The sequence below is a fragment of the Watersipora subatra genome, chromosome 10, assembly GCF_963576615.1.
Source record: "Watersipora subatra chromosome 10, tzWatSuba1.1, whole genome shotgun sequence".
NCBI lineage: Eukaryota > Metazoa > Bryozoa > Gymnolaemata > Cheilostomatida > Watersiporidae > Watersipora > Watersipora subatra.
Genome location: NC_088717.1, coordinates 45,996,986 through 46,013,726, shown reverse-complemented (window position 1 = coordinate 46,013,726; position 16,741 = coordinate 45,996,986).

The window sequence follows — 16,741 nt, the reverse complement described above, 5'->3', positions numbered from 1 at the left end:
ACCTGAAGAAGATGGCAAAACATAGGCAACATTCACTTTCAAGCCAACCAAGCAACCAAATATTAAAAGTTGGGTGTTTTTGGTTAGCTATACTGAGTTCAGAGTTCTTTGATTGTCTCCTATAATCAAAACCTTTCAATATTCGAATGTGTCATTGGCTCGATGAGCCTTTTGTCCCTGTTGATTAATAGAATGTATGTGACTTATGCGCATACTGTAAACACATACACATATCTGATTATAGTCTTTTGTTTTTTTTGTTAACTTTTTACATGTGTCTTCATATATTTTTTGTTATGCTATACTTGAAACTCCAACTGTACTATCCAGAACAAATATTGGAGTTTGATCATTGTGTTCTTTACATCAGTGAAACTTTTACGACATCCGGGGCAATATTCAACCCACAATAGGGAAGTGTTTTCTGTTGTGCAACACTAGCCAGCATTGATACTGATTCTACGATTCAGAATGTTTACTTCTTCAGTGAAGCGTGAAGTGAATGACTGCAGTGCATAGATGTCTGTATAACAATCCGCTGCTTGTATAGTTGTTTGTACAATGCTATCTGATAGTGCAATATGAAGACACAGCGTATGAATGTGCTTTTGATCAAGCAACACTTGCATAATATGCTATTCCTAATAATTTAAGATGACATGAGTGCTTTGTTTTTATTAAGCAACTTCTCAACAGCTCTTGCAGCAAGACATAGGAATTATATTGTCATAGTGGACTTTATATTCATGAGCGTGAAGCATGTATTTTATTCCAACGAGCTGCTGTTTCTTTGATGATGTAATCACACTAGTATTTCTAGATTAATCTTATCAAAAAGGTTATGCCAATCCCCATTTGCCAGCACATTGCACGACAGACAAGGGTTGATGAAAACAGTGTAGAAATATTAGTGTAGAAGTTCTTATTGGTTAATTTTTTTTAACTCATTCAAAAAAGTTGTTTATGGGTGATAAATCAATGAATAAATATATAATCACGTGAACTGTATAGAATTTAAAACTTTTCATTAAACTTCTGTCTAAACTATTGTGAATTATAAACAAAAGTAAGTTTACGCTCATTTGACCTTATGCCTTGATTTGTTGATAGAACCGGTAAACACACACAATTTTAGTTGGGCAAATTAGTATGAAATAGTGAAGCCGGTGTTTTAGTGTAGGCATGTATATATGTACAAAAAATTAATCCTTGAAGCATTCTTATATACAGAATCTAACTATTTGTTTCTTTGAAAGAACTTGCATTAAAAACTTACGAATGAGTTTATTACACTTTTAAATTGGACTAAACAATGGAATCTGAAACTTGAAAGTAGGATATTATTTAATAGTTTACTTTTGTGTTGTGTTAGCCAATAATTGTGAGCGTATAAAAATTAACTCGTTCGCTAACGCAAGCCGATGGATCGGCTCGGGTTATCTTCTCTTCGTGGCCGGAAGCCGATACATCGGCTTTTAGACAGTGCTGTAGTTTATTTATAATTACTCAGCTTTTGCTTTAGATAGACCACTAAAATATGGTCTTCATGAAAACCAGCTTGTTGCTAACAATATAGCTTAAACAGCATGTCTATCACTAGGGGCTTACCGATTATCAACCAGTAAGTTCACAGCAGAAAAATCACGGACAAAAAGAATACCGCGATCGTTTACAGCTGTAAAAGCTTCTAACATTCTTAGCCATTGGGACTCCAGTGACTCTATATCGCTTGATTCTGGCTCTTTTACTGCATGTATTACATGTGAAAAACTGTAATAGCAACCGAATATTATGGCGTCAGTCAAAATATAACAATCAAAATTGCCGGCAAAATATTGTTGGTCAAGTTTGTAAGAATATTTTGTTTGCTTTTTTATTGAAGTCAGTTTCAGATTTTCATCTGTTTCCTAGTAAAGTATCTTCTTCTCAATTGTGTTGTGTTACCCTTTTTGTGTTGTTTTACCTAATAATCATGAGCGTATAAAAAGTAAGTAAATTATGGTTTGGCCAGTCGTGGTCCGTCTAGTAAACCATTAATTTTTAGGTCATTCAAAAAAATTGTAACTCATGGAACAATTTTTCTAAGCATGTCGATAATAATGGAGTTGTCTATTTATGCAAGTTTTGATTATTTTGAAAATTATTCTGTGTGCAAGATTGTTTCTTTAGTTTTTAATTGGTCAAAGAAATACATTAGTCAATATAACTTTTCTAAAATGAAACAACTTATCAATTAGATATACTTGAAACATTTAAAAATTGAAAGTAGGTAGTCCTATATACTTTGCTCTGTTTATTTGAATTAAAGTTTGCAATAATTAATCTCACTCAATAATAAAACTCATAAAACAATCATGCTTAGGCACACTGAAATTATTAAAGTTGCGTAATCCTGTAAGTTTGACAAAAATAGACAACATAATTTATTCACAACAACCACAATTAATATGACTTCTAATCAAACAGAGTGCGATTTCACAAAACTTTGGAATAAGTGAGCAATCATGGACATGTAGAGTGCAAGCAAACTAAGAGAGATTAGCTTTTACCCACAATCTTCTGTCCGCTGAAAGAACTAGTAAACATGTACTCAATTGTTATTGCGATGGCTAATGACATATGTCCATATATATATATATATATATATATATATATATATATATATATATATATATATATATATATATATATATATATATATATTTGCATATATACATATATATATATGTAAATGTAACACATTTATAAACATGTAGGGTGGATAATGTTTGTTCATATTAAAACTAGTGTTATCTATCATAAATCTTACAAAATATTCATTTATTTTATATCAATTATACATTCCTTTTTGAGTATATGATCTTTATCTCTCAGACAGGCAGCTTGCATTTAAATTTCAATATATTCAAAGAAGATATTGAAATAAAACTGAAAATTATCAAAAAGTGCAAATGAATATTTAAACAAAGTTAATGTACAGTGTGTGAACTACACAAACTAAATATTATAATTAAGAATTTAATTGACAACTGACAATTCCTAATTGTCAATTGGCAATTTCAATCAAAAATAGCTAATTATATTTGGTAATTGTTAATTTTGGTAAATTCCATAAGTAGCTTGTAAATTGAACTAATATTGATCTATTTTTAACACTCAGAAGCTATGGTTTTGAAAAAAGCAGTATTGTTTATACATGAATGTCCCACTACCTAGTTGCAATATAATGGGAAAGTTTTAGCTCTAGAAAGCTCACTCCTACTAGATTGTAGATGAGGAAGAATTTCACTGCATTGAAAACACAGCTAGGCTGTTAGTCCATCTAGTGAATGAAGGTATTACAAATATCATTGACCAATCATTACAAAGACTTTGAGTGCTCCCAATAGGCGGACCAATAAAAATAGTTCATAAGATTTTTTATGTATATAAGCTTAGCAAGCTTAGATTGATACTCAGTGCTTCGATATCAGCGTTTCAAAAGTTGATTAGAGAGTATTGCATATGTAAATTAAATCTTTAATACAATGAATTTGAAGATTATTGTTCTACTTGTTGGTGAGTGATTTTATCATTAAAAAGTTCTCAACTTTGGACTAAAGTTAGCAAACCATTAAACATTCATTAATGCAGTAGGCTCTCGTACAACATAAGCAATCCGTTCCATAGCCATTCACGTGATAGGGAATTTAATAATTGCAATTTATTGCAAACTATTGACCACAGTAGGTGCCATTGATTTTGATCAGTTTCTTTCCTGTCTAAACAAAGCCTCAGAAATTGAATCTGTTAATTATCCGAGTGCCAAAGCTAGCAACACGAAATACTTTTTTCTGCGGCCTCCAAAATATAATTTTCTTGCCACGACAATCATTGATCAGGCTTTTAGGTCAAACAAATGATTTTAATCCCAACCAAATGGTATTTAAAACTGAAAAATAACGTTCATTCTAACGAGGCTACTCAAACAAATAGTATGAGTCATGTGATTATTAACAATTTAATGAATTTATATCATTCTTTAAATGCAACAATCTCAAAAACTAATAAAGATAAGTTACTTGTTTTAGCGGCTGTAACTCAAAATTTGCCAGAACAAAACTAATTTAGCCTAATGAAAATTAGAGAAAGCTGGTAACATGAAAGCTTTCACTGAACCATGTAAAAAGCGATTGTTTTACAAGTCATTATCACATTTAATTAATCAAGGTAATAATATTGATTATTCTAATGAAATCTATTGCTTTAGAAAGGGTAGGGCATTTGCTTCAATAATCATAGGCCACACTTTAGAGCAGCCATACAAACAAATGAAGAGCAAATATGAAGGATGTTATTAAGTTAAACACTGTTGGAAAAACACATATAGTTCTTCAATTGAAATAATACTTAAAAGTTGTTGTTGTTTTCGTTTTGAAAGTGCAGCTATAAGCCACAAACAAGAAAAAAGTTTAAAATTCTTTGAATTTCTTTAAAAAGCAAAGGATAGAGACCACCCAAATGCTTACTTGTTTATCACAATGGATGTGAAAAGTTAGCTACTGTCGAGTCGGTTTGAGCTGTAAACAAAGTTGAAATAGTTACAGAACCTTTGGTAAACATTTTGTAACAAATCATAAGAGTCATTGATTATCTGACTTTTGAATTTCATTTCTGTTACAACACATGTTAAGTCATTTGAAAAGGCCAATAAACATATTTGATAAACTGATCGAATAAAACATTTCCTCAACAGAAGAATAGCTTTGGGCTCTAAAATAAGATTCATATGTAAATGCTTCCAGTCAGCTAAATCAACATACCAAAAATATAACCTTTATTTAAACTCTATGACACCCTTTTTTGCATTTGCTCGGAAAAAAGAGTGTATTGATATAGTGTGGTGTTTTAATTTTTACTCCTTTGTCTTACATGTAAGTAGAAAGTTATGAGATGGTCTTTGTATGTGGGATTTGGTTAAGAAGATCGTTAAAGTAAGGTGGTGTTGAAATGGACTTCAAGATTAAGAATTTTGATACACTGACCGATCGAGTTTTGGCGAGGATGGCTCAGAACTAATCATTGTTTTGAGGAAAAGTATGCATTGTTTATCTAAATTAGCACTAAAACCTTATGGTATCAACGCTGAAATGCCATAATAATAAAGCTATCTAACACCAAAATGTTGACCTTATGCATTTTTGCAAACAAGCTGCTTGAACTTGCTTCTACATTGTAATTGAGCTATAAATAAACATTCATTGAAATTTTGAAAAGATTTTCTAAAAGAGGAAACGTTTTTGAGCTAAACACAATAAATGAAACAACTATAAAGGTTTTCAAACCACTGTAAATCTAAAATTTCATAGCTTTCATCAACGTACAGTAATAGTTTTAAAGCATGTTGATAAGGACTGCACATTATCGACTTTAATTTACAACAGCTTTCTTATTTTTTCTAAACCGTAAAGCCTATTCCGCAAAGTAAAACTAATCACAAATATTTTGTTTGTGTACAATAAGGCAAAAGAACGAAGTAATATTTATATCAAGAAATGGCGGTCTTACCACCAGATTTATCCAGGGGGTCACGGTTGTGATATAAGCTAACTTTTGGTAATAATTAAGCTTATGACTTTCAGATTGGCAGACAATTGCTTTCACACCTGCTCAAACCTGCTCAAAGCACCCTTTTATTTATGAACAATTTCGAAGCTATTGTAAGCTTTTGCAACAAACTAGAATGTTACAAAAAGTTATATATAGCGGTATATTCTAGGCAGCTTCTCTTCCGTTAGTGCGGCATAATAAACTAATATTCAAATCAATTTTGAAAATTTGCTTGACTTCACACTTTACATTATATAGATTTTTTAAAACTTCACATAATTCTTTTAGGTTATCTGGAATTTATGTTATAGCTGGAATACATTATAGGAGCACCTACCATATTTAGTTTGGAGATCTTTTACTGTACGATCATATAGAAATGCAAACTGTTACATGCTCTTTTAAGTAAAATTAATAAACAATGATCTATAATTTTTAGATAAAGGCTCAGAATTATTTATAATTAATTAATTAAATTTGAGACTCACTAGATCAAACAAACAAAAATTTGTAAAATGCAACAAGCAGAATAATTTCATTAAGTTGATCAAAAGAAGTCTTAAACAGGTTTATGAAAATGGCAACTTGTATACTCAATCTAACTGATATTCAAAATACTGGTTGGTCTTATAACTTGAAGCATATAGTTCTTCACTTGATTTTACCTGAATGCAGTGATTATGCATGATTATCACGCTGATAGTACATGTATATTAAACAAAAATTTATTTTAAACCTTATTGTAGGGTTGAGTTAAAATGGTTGGTTTCGCTGATATTACTAAACTTGATTGCTAGGTATGATGTTTGGAGGAAGTTATGCTATATCTTGCTATAACTGTTTAAACTGTGACGACAATGACAAGGTACGATTTGATTGTTCTACACTTTTTGACACGGATTCATGCTATCTCACTTACGTCGAGTCTACAGATAAAGGTATGACACTTCCTTTGGCTTCTGTCTAATTGCTTTTTCTAAGTTCCTGTTAATGTTTGTTACAATCACCTTGATTTGATAGATATCACATTTAAAATTTCAAATTTTTTTTTTAAATTTTCAAATTCAAACCATAAATAAAATAAATTTAAATGACTTAGTCTGCATGTCTAGAATCAATATTTAAACTTAATCAGGTTTAACAGTTTGTAAACAGGTATTCATTAAATGGGCAAACATGATTGCGCCTCAACATAATTAGTTTTTCAATTTTTTGTGTCTTTTATTGAAGAAAATTGGGTGATATTAAACAAAAATTCAATAAATGCATCCAACTTTATCTTTTATTTTCTCAAAAACAAGGTTTGAGGTTTTAAAATATGAAAACTAACATTAGTACCATAATGTACCAGAAATACTTTGATTGCATTTATAAATTTTTGTTGTAGGAGTTTCTGAACCCATAGTAAAGGTTTAAAACAGAAGAGTAAATTTATGAATATTTAGCAAAGCCTTTTTGCATTTGCCTTTTGCCATTTGCCATTTGCCGTTTTGCCCAGCTTTTTTCAGCAATAATCCTTATTGTACAGCATGAAGCACACGTATAATATTGATTATATTGCTGAGCATGTTTTTAAAAATAATTTTGACTGCAAAAATAGTAGTGGTCTGGAGGTGCTATGACAGAAGTTATTTTATATACACCCCAACGAAGTAAACTGAGTGGGATCATTCTCTGTTTTACACTTTGCTTTGGATACGTATGGTTTATAATTCAAAACTTTAAATTGATTTGTGCAAACAGAAAACATGCTGTGATGTAAAAAATTGGGTTGTGCTTTAATCTTTGTTCCAGACACTCCAAAATTCATGTTTAAACATTTAATAATTCTAGGAAACCTTGTTGGTAACAGATTGTCCCTATACTTTAAGTTGATACTGTTTTAGTTAACATGATATGCGGTTATAAGGATCTTGACAGTCTCAACTTCACAAATGGCTGCACCAAACAAAGTGGTGCGGTGATTTGTCGCTGTGGCACCAGCTACTGCAATACAGATGACTTGATAAGATCTTATCGTAAACAGACAACGTCGAACATACTGTAACAACAGAACGGAAAAATACTACAACCAAACATAAAAGTGCTACAATAGAACAAAAATTTACTACAACAGAGCAGTATCACACAACTGCAGTGCCTTGTACAAGTTCTGCTACTCATTTTGTTTGCTTTGGCCCTACTCAATCTCTTCAGCTAGTCATAAAAGCATGCTCAAGATTATCTTTTGCTTCTCAGTAAAAATAATTTCAATACACAATCTTTCAGCATTTTGGTATTTTTAAAAAACATGAAGAGCTGTGACTTTTTGCTTAAAAGTAACTACTTTGACTATTTTCACAGAATCCCGAAAGGAGCTTTTCTTTTAGCTTATTTTTTCTCATTTTTCAGTCAATATGTTTTCATGAATACAAATATAAGTCATAAACTGATTCACATCATGCTAGGAACCTCACGTTTAAACAAATACAATATGGTATCGCTTGTACAACTACGAGAACCTTTGCAAATGTCAAACAGTTATATTATCTTTCGTTGGCCTGTGTGTCAGCAGAGCATTTGCTTTACCCACACTGGTCATTTAGGAAAGGAAAGTCAGTTACTGTTATACAGTTTTCTTCAAAAGGCTTTCACAGCATTCGAAGTTGCTTTCAAGCTGAGGTGACCTCAAACAACAGTATATATACAACTCTAATAAACTCTGTATAACACATGTCTGACTTGTTTTTCGGTTGAGTGAAACGACATCTGTCAACATGGTCATTTTATTAAATAAAGGAATTTGCTACACAATACTTCCTATGTAGTATCCTGTCAAGACTCAAAGTTTCTATTTTTATTTACGTGTCTAAGTGGTAGTGGTAATTGTGTCAAGTGGTAATTGTGTCTAGCGGTAATTGCTTAAAATTGGGACCGCCAGCGGATACTTAGGGGCCACACCTTGTTCCTTATTATGAACGCTAAAGCTACCACCTTTAAAACTACGACAACAAACACTACCAGCTTCATTGCCAGGAATGAGGATGGTATCTAATTGACATATAGTTTGCTTCATTACCTATAATGAACCTTATCTAAGCTCGGATTGGTAATTTAAAGTATTTTATTTCTCTTTGAGTTTAACAAACAATGTTTGTTTTTATTTTTAATTCTTCCTCTTTAAAAACTTTTTTGTAAGACAGATCAAAAATTATAGAGACATCAGACCTTTCTAAATCTGTCTAACTCTATTTACCAATGTTTAGTAACTATTTACCAGAGATTATCTTTTGGGTTAGCCTTAAACATATTTTATCAAACCAGAACTTTTGAAAGTTGAGAGACCATTTTGACAAGTTTTGCTTTGATTGTTGATTTAGAATGTTTCAGTTTTGGTGAATAATTTTGTTATCACAGCAACATGATTTCAGTTTTTGTTCGGTGTTTCAGAAAACATCTTATATGGAAATAGTTTGTAATACAGTTCATTAGTTTAGTTTTGTAGGAGACCGTAAAGGAAAGTATGAATTACGTGACTACTTATGTGAAATTATTTGCTAGCAAAGTTTTAATAGGCTCTGTACATGGCAACAGAGTAACACTGAAACATTAGGAACGCAACCTTATACATATCGGCTCAATACAATTTACATTAGGAAAGTGAGAAATGGTTTAGTAGTTTCATCACAACATGAAAGGCAAAGGTGTGTAGTTCTGCAAGTCTGCACGTCTTTTGTTCTGCCAGTCCCTAATGGTTGATTCAATCTAAACTGTAGATTAATGGTAACATAATGTACTTTTAACATAGTTTCTCTGTACCTCTACATCCTTTTACTATACTTTTTATTGAGAAGATTCGTGTTTTGTTGCTTAATTTGTCGACATCATCATTTGGGTCCTTTAACCATACAACAATCGATCATGAAAAAGTTTTGGTCTTATTTGATTGGAGCCCAACTTGGCTGGTTTCAAACAGAGTTTCCATCAGACAACTTTTAAAATTGTAGCACAATGCTTTGTGCATGCAATGCTACAGTATGCACAATGCAACATACATTTTTGTATATTGTGTCATACAAGAGTGGGTGTGGTCTCATTAAATCTATGAACAAGTCAGTGTTCATTTTGATGATGTTTAATAGTAACATCTAACATATATATATATATATATATATATATTTATATGAATAAAAAAATTGTTTTTCCTCACTCCGGATACCTCGTATGGGTGGTAAATTCTGCTCTAACTCGGGTCTCCTACCAGAGACCTGGGAGTTTGAGCATTCGCCTGAAGATCTTAGCTGTTCCCAATGGCGCACTTTTCTGCAACTCACCTAAGTTGATTGTTGTTCGTATTTGGGCAAGCCACATTTTATGCGCAGATGTTATTGCGCCCAGTGCCCCAATGACTACTGGAATTACAGTTGTTCTTACATTCCAGCATTTTTCAATCTCTTCTCCAAGAGGGAGATATTTCTCTACCTTTTTTTTTCTTTGCTAGCTATATTGTAGTCATTGGGTTCTGCTATATCTATTATAGTAGCCTTCTTGTTCTCCTTTTCTACCACCATTATATCTGGTTGGTTTGCTAGGACATGCTTGTCAGTTCGGATGTAGAAGTCCCAGAGGATGTTAGCGCGGTCATTTTCATTGACCTTACCAGAAGCTTCCCACCAGTGTTGTGGTTTATTAAGGCCATACTCATCACATAGACTTCTATACACAACACCTGCGACATGATTATGCCGCTCAGTGTATGCGTTTCCTGCTAGCTGCTTGCATCCACTGATGATGTGTTGGATGGTCTCAGGTGCATCTTTGCACAGTCTGCATCTAGGATCGTCTCTAGTGTGATAGATTTTCATTTGGAGTTGCCTTGTTGGGAGCACTTGCTCCTGAGCTGCCATGATTAGCGACTCTGTATTGGCCGTTAGGTTTCCTTTGTTTAGCCACATATATGTCTGGTGACAATCGCCAACCTTAGATACTTGTTGGTGGTAAGCACCATGAAGAGGTTTCGTGTGCCAGTCAATTTCCTCATCAGGGCGTAGGTCCGTTGTAAGAGCAGCCGATTGAAATTCGGCTAGCAACTTATCTGAAATGGCCATGGAGGCTGCATATGCTTTGATGCTTTGCTCCTCCTCTTTCACTGTCTGCTGTACACTTTTGAGTTCCCTACCACCATCTTTCCTATCAAGATACAATTTAGTAGTATCAGATTATGGGGTGGAATGCTCCATGCATGGTCAGCAGTTTATGAGTTGCTACATCTGTTTCTTTGACGGCTTCCTCAGTCCACTTTATTATGCCTGCTGGATATCTTATTACTGGCAGTGCGTAGGTATTTATTGCCATGACTTGGTTCTTGGCATTGAGCTGGCTCCATAAGACCTGCCGAAGGCGTTTCTTGTAATCGGTAATGGCTTTGTGACGTACCTCGGCTTCGTGGTTGATGTTGCTTTGCATAATCCCTAAGCACTTGTACCCTTCTTCTATATCTTTGCTGGTACCACTTGGCATTCCTAGACCATATGTGAGCATAGAATGGCCTTTCTTAGGAATTACCCTTCCACATTTCTCAATACTGAAGGTCATTCTGATGTCTTTGCTGTATACCTGAGTGAGATGTATTAGCGAATCAATGTCCCTTTCTTTGTTAGCGTACAGTTTGATGTCATCCATGTAGAAGGGGTGGTTTATCTTGGTGCCACTCTTAAACTGGTACCCATATTGAGTCTCCTCCAGCATATTGCTTAGAGGATTTAGGCATATGCAGAAGAGCAGCAGTGATAAGGAGACACCTTGACAGATGCCTCATTTAATTTTTACACTTGCCAGCTTTTTGTCATTAGCCTGCAGTTCCGTCTTCCATTTGGTCATTGACATCTTGATGAATGCCACAAGAGCAGGGTGAACAATGTACATACTGAGGCACTCAAGTATCCAACTATGGGGAATTGAGTCATAGGCCTTTTTGTAGTCAATCCAAACCATGGAAAGATCAGTTTGCCTTCTCTTGCTGTTTTGACAGACCGTCCGATCCACCACTAACTGATGTTTGGCTCCTCGGGTGTTGCGCCCAATTCCTTTCTGAGCACTGGTGATATAGTGACTCATGTGCTCTTCCAGTTTGTCTGCAACTATTCTTGAGAGCCGTTTCCAAGTGGTGGGCAAGCACGTTATTGGTCGATAGTTTTTGGAAATCGGCCCCTGCTTTGGATCTTTTATGAGAAGTACAGTTCGTCCTTTGGTTAGCCATTCTGGAAGGTCACCTTGTTCTATTAGGCATTCCATCTGCTTAGCCATTCTAGTGTGAAGTGATGTCAATTTCTTTAACCAGAAGGCTTGAATCATGTCATGGCCAGGTGCTGCCCAGTTTCTCATACGCTGCACTCTGCACTTGGTGTCCTCTTTGCTGATGGTGAGTCCTTGCTGAGCCACAGTTTGTTGATGGCTCTCTTTAAGCCTCTTCAGCCAATTTGCAGTGGTGTTATGAGTAGTCTCTTTCTCCCAGATGTCCTTCCAGAACTTTGAAGTGCTTGATCGGGGAGGCTCAGACATTGGCCTCTGCAGTTCACCTTTGAACTGGAAATACACTCAAAATGGATAATTGATGAACAGTTTGTTCATTCTCGTGTTATCCCGCTCTTTGGTGTACCGCTTCAGTCATGCCGAGAGTGCTACTAGCTGCTGCTTGGCAGATTCTACAGCTTCTAATGTGGCTTCCCTTTTTGGACGCTCCAAATTGTGGTTAGATCTCTCACTGAGCCTACTAACTTTCTTGCGCAAGTCCTTGATCTTATTTTGTAGCCTCAGCTGCCAGGATGGAAAGGCTTGAAGCCCTGTTGGCAGTGGCTTAATATCCATCTCCTTCCTATATATATATATATATATATATATATATATATATATATATATATATATATATATATATATATACATATATATATATATATATATATATGTATATATATGTATGCATATATATATAAATATATATATATATACATATATATATACATGTATATATATGTATGTATATATGCATATATATATTTATATATACATGTATATATAAATGTATATGTATGTATATGTAAATATGTAAATAAAAGCAGGTGCAAAAACATATAAAAAGAGAACTCTACACTAGCAACCTTAAAGATAATTAGTTGAGTGAGAAATAGTTGAGAAAAATATTGAGAAAAATATTATATGTGGATATATATGGATATAGTATGTCATTAACCATCGCAATGAAAACTGTGTACATGTTTACTAGTTCTATCAGCAAACAAAATATTGTGGGTGAAAGTGAATGTCTCCTAGTTTACTTGCACTCTACATATCCATTATTGCTCACTCATTCCAAAGTTTTGTGGAATCGCACACTGTTTGATTAAAAGTCATATTAATTGTGGTTGCTGTGAATAAGTTATGTTGGCTATTTTTGTACACTCACAGGATTACACAACTTTAATAATTTCAGTGTGCCTAAGCATAAATGTTTTATGAGTTTTTTTATCACAACAACAATTTTTGCCAGTATTGCAACTGATCTGATAATATCTTATCTAATCAACATGTGCAAACTTTAATTTAGTCAAAAATACGGAGCAAAGTATTTAGAATTAGCTACTTTCATTTTATAAATGTTTCAATTATATTCAATTGATAAATTATTTTATTTTAGGAACGTTACATTGACTAATTATTTTTTCTGACTAATTAAAAACTAAAGAGACAATCTTGCACACCGAATAATCTTCGAAATAATAAAAACTTGCAAGACTAGACAACTCCATTGTTATCGTAATGCTTAGAAAAATTGTTCCAAGAGTTTCAATTTCTTTGAATGACCTAAAAATAATGGATAACTAGAAAGACCGTACCTGGCCAATAAATAATTTATTTAATTTTATACGCTCACGGTTATTGGGTAGCACAACGCAAAAGTGAACTATTAAATAATATCACACTTTCAAGTTTCAGATTCCGTTGTTAAGTCCAATTTTAATGTATATTAATCTCATTTGAAAGTTTTCAATGCAAGATCCTTCAAAAAAACAAGTAGTAAGATTCTGTATATAAGAAGACATCCAGCAATAATTTTTTGTACATATCCACATACCTACACTGAAACACCGGCATCGCTATTCTATACTGATTAGCCCAATTAAAATTGTGTGTGTTTACTGGTCCCATCAACAATTAAGGCCTAAGGTCAAATGAGCGTAAACTTACTTTTGTTTATAATTCACAATAGTTTAGACAAAGGTTTCTATGAAAAGTTTTTAATTCTATAAAGTTCCAGTGATTATGTATTTATTCATTGTTTCATTAACCACAAATGAAATTTTTGAACAATTTATAAAAAAAGTTAACTAATAAAGGTTTTTACACCAATATTTCTATGTACACCTATATTTCTACACCAATATTTCATATATGTATATACATACATATATATATATATATTTATATATATAGATATATATATTTATATCTATATATATATATATCTATATATATATATATATATAAATTAGCTTTGCTACTCCGCGTAATGAGAAGTAACGATAAGTGCTTGCCACTTGACATTAGCCTAGTTGCCCTAGCACAATGCCTATGGAAAATTTTAGTCGGATTGTTAATGAGAGCTATTGGTCTCTCTGATGTTACGCAATCACCATGCGTAGCATGCAAAGCCGTTGGGTATTTGCTGTCACACAGCAACTTACATTGGCTTGCGAAAATGTCACTGTGGCCTAACTCGTACGTTGTCAAACTGGCAATTGGTAGGGTCTGAGATCAAATTTTTTTCGGTAAAGATTCGTAAACCTAATATTCTAATAATAGTTATAGCTGGACATACCGAAAACCTAAAACAGACGACAGATGACAAACTTTGAGAAATATATATAATTATATATATATATATATATAACTGAAGAAGAAAGCAATTGCTCATTCGGTGCTTGATATTGACCTAGAGGGTGAATTAACTAATTATCACAAGTTTACTGCCACACATTAAAATTATTTTACCTGTATTTATCATTTTTGGTTGCTTTTATATATCAGCTTACTGAAATTATTGTTTTAGTGGTCATTTCTTTTGCTGCTGTAAATTCAGGCTGTGCGTAGTGATGCGTTGACTATTCTGATGTGATATTACTAGTGTCTGGACGATGATACAAAGTTTGCATCATCAACAACACACTAGTAGTATCTAGTACAAACTAATCTGGTAGCTAATTTATTATAAACGCAAACTGTAACATTCTAGGTATGTTCAATACTCTTTATCAACAAAATGTCTGAAGCAGTTTGATTGCCTTACCGAAAGTTTTTTCACATGCCCTGGTATAGAATGTTAGAGTAAACACAAAAAGGCTGCTCAAGCTGGCTAAAGTTAAAGACATTCAGTGCACTTCGCCTTCGCCAGTAATGGAGCATCATCATGCACCCCTACAGATCAAAGACCCCAGCCACTTTATTGAAACCAATATCATGTAAATGCAATTACCCAAAGGCATTGAAAAACTGTCCACTGATAGTTGGTGAAATAAAGATGCAACAATCAGTGTTATTTTATTTCCAAGCAAGTTTTTATATGATTTGTGCTACAACATTTGTGTAGATGAGCAACTTCTATTCAAAACAAAAGCTAAACAGGCTAGCTAGTAGACAGGTAACAAATTGATAGAAATTTAATTTTGTCTAAAGAGCTGAATTGAATCGATTTATTCAAACCTAGGTTAGCTAAACAAATGATAATTTAATTGTTTAAATTAATTTTGTTTATTGAATTGAAACAAATCAATTCTTAGCTGATTCATGATGGAGAGAGATTAGAAACTGAGTTGTAAATTTTTGATTCAATAGAGTCATTTTTCCAGCCTTAAAAAGAACCATGTGTCAAATTAATAAAGTTAAAAGACGTCTAAGCCAAATGAAAAAGAAGATTTGGACTAGCAATAATTGCAATACTAAGCAATAATTAGGCAGAAAAATTGTGCTAGATTAACTGAAAGTGGATGTTTTGGAAAAATTTAATGTTCTCATGTATACTTGGGTTTATGAGTTTAATATAAACCTTCTTTACCTATAGCACATGTTTATATACATGTATGAATTGAATGTCTATGTATAGTCTACATTTATATGTATATATGTATATTTATACATATATGTTTATATAAATATATATCTTTGTAACACATATATATATGTATATATATATAAATTGCTTCCTCGACCCGGTTAACCCGTATGAGTGGTAGTTTCTGCTCTAACTCGGGTCTCCTACCAGAGACCTGGGAGTTTGAGCACTCGCCTCAAGATCTTAGCTGATCCCAGTAGCGCAATTTTCTGCAACTCACCTGAGTTGATTGCTGTTGGTATTTGGGCAAGCCACATTTTATGCGCCGGTGTTATTGCGCCCAGTGCCCCAATGACTACTGGGATTACAGTTTTTCTTACATTCCCGCATTTTTCAATCTCTTCTCCAAGAGGGAGATATTTCTCTACCTTTTCTTTTTCTTTGCTGCCTATATTGTAGTCATTGGGTACTGTGATATCTATTATAGTAGCTCTCCTGTTCTTCTTGTCCACCACTATATCTGGTTATATATCTGGTACATATATATATATGTATGTGCTTGCGTATGTACATGCGTGCGTGCGTGCGTGTGTGTGAGTGTGTACGTAGCTTTCTTTCATTTTTTCTGATTTTGAGGCTTGAAATTATGCAATTCATGACCATTTAAAAGCTTGCGGTATTTCCACAACCAAAATGCAATGCTTGTTATGAAAAATGAACTGCAGAACATAAAAGTGAGATGCCTGGTCGATGTCAATTCTAGAAGAAAACTTGATTTTCACAGAAGTGTCATAAAAGGGGAGTGATGCAAAAGTATATAAAAGAACATATATATAACAAATTTTGTTCAAGCTATTCAAAGAATTTTTAAAATTTTTCACTTTTCGAACTGAAAATTTTTAAAAATTTGTTACAAACGCAGAAATGTAAATAAAAAAGTTGTCTTAAACCAAAGTCTACACAGAATAAGTATGAAATAAATATAATCAGTTTCAGCAACATCTGATTAGACTCTTTTCACGATTTTAATTGTCAGACTATGCCTGAGCAAGTTGCATTCAACATAAA